This window comes from Cottoperca gobio, unplaced genomic scaffold, assembly GCF_900634415.1.
Source record: "Cottoperca gobio unplaced genomic scaffold, fCotGob3.1 fCotGob3_128arrow_ctg1, whole genome shotgun sequence".
Classification (NCBI taxonomy): Eukaryota; Metazoa; Chordata; class Actinopteri; order Perciformes; family Bovichtidae; genus Cottoperca; species Cottoperca gobio.
The window spans coordinates 212,645-214,249 of record NW_021166796.1 but is presented as its reverse complement, the minus strand read 5'-3'; the positions used below and the strand labels follow the sequence as shown (position 1 = coordinate 214,249).

General features: G+C 58.3%; 1 pseudogene; it reads right to left on the bottom strand.

Annotated features, from left to right (window-relative positions):
• Nucleotides 1-231: 231 nt before the first annotated feature.
• LOC115004552 (potassium voltage-gated channel subfamily D member 2 pseudogene) lies at nt 232-1,360 on the bottom strand (annotated as a pseudogene).
• Nucleotides 1,361-1,605: the final 245 nt, after the last annotated feature.

Below are 1,605 nucleotides of genomic sequence, written 5' to 3'. Positions count from 1 at the left end.
ATTGGTAAAAGGAAACACATGTTCTCCAACATTCAGTTCACAAACAGAAACCAGCTGCTGCAACTAAATCACAGAGATCCAAAGGGAGTTCTGAGACTTAGATCAGAACCAACATCCGCCCAGCTGACTGACCACAGACCTTCTCTTCCTCAACTCAGACATGTGAACCTACAAAAGACTAAACTTTACCATTTACATCATCATCATCATCATCAACCCCCCCAGCATCACCTACCCGAGCGTTGTCATGGTGACGATGGTGTACCAGAAGCTCGCTGGGATGCTGGTGAACTTGCTCGCGCTGGATCCCTTCTCTGCGTAGAACATGACGGTGGCGAAGATGATGATGGCCATGGTGAGCGAGAAGAGCAGGAAGCCGAGTTCCGATGCGCAGCTCTTCAGCGTGTAGCCCAGGATGCGAAGTCCCGCGGAGTGTCGCGAGAACTTGAAAATCCGAAACACCCTGAAGACGCGCAGCGTGACGAAGGCGCCGCTCACGTCCTCGTTGATCCGTCATCACGAGGCCGATGTAGTAGGGCATGATGGCCACCACGTCGATGACGCTCATGACGCTCTTCACGAACTTGTAGGGGCTCGGCGCGACGAGCAGGCGCAGCAGGTACTCCACCGGTGAAGATCATGACGCACGCGGTGTCCAGACAGAAGAAGCCAGTGCGTCCGTTCGCCGCACGACACCATCCCTTGACGCGGCTGTGCGCGCCGCCGCACGGCACCCGTCTCCGCCACGTTGGCCATCACCGACACTTGCGATGAAGAAGCCGGTCACGTAGTAGAAGACGCAGCGCCATGGTGGAGGGTGTGGCGGGTTCTCGAAGGCGCGCCACATCGTCTCCCGGAAGTTGAGGTGCGCCACCACCTGGTCTTTGCCTTGCTCCATCTCCTCATCGTCCTGGATTGCGCTCCTGGTTCTCCCGCCGCCGGTCCTTGTACTCCTCGTAGGCAGCAGTCCCCAATGATCTCCGTGATGATGCCGAAGAACGCCAGCTCCTCGTCGTACGCGGCGATGCACTCCTGCCGCGGGTAGTGCAGCTTCCCGTGCGGTAGAAGTTGAGGATGTGGGCGGAAGATGTCCGGGTCGCGGTCGAAGAAGTACTCGTTGGTCTCCTCGTGGAAGAAGAAGTCTCGCTCCGTGCTGCCCAGCAGGGTGTCCGGGTAGCGCTCCAGGGTGTCCCGCCACGTCTGGAACTTGGGCAACCGCTCACGTTGAGCACGATGAGCCCGGCCTGGCCGCGGGGCTCCTCCTTCGGGGGCACCGGCATGGGCGTGCTTGGCCACCGGCATCCAGCCGATGGCCGCCGCACGGGCGAACGGCAAGCCACGCCGCCACTGTTCCCGCCATACTGAGGCTCGGTAACGGAAGATTCACGCAGCGGCGGAGCGGCAAGGGCGCATCTGGCAACAGATGGAAACAAGAAGTGGAGTTTCTCCAGGAAACAAGGAGGATTTTACGCACGAACCCGATGCGTAAAACCGCGAGGACGAAGAAGACCAAACAAATCCTCTCTAGCAGTCCGTTAGTCCAGAAGAAGAATCCAAACAGACTCACCTCCAGACAGAAACAAACTCTTCAAAAGCTTAAATTCG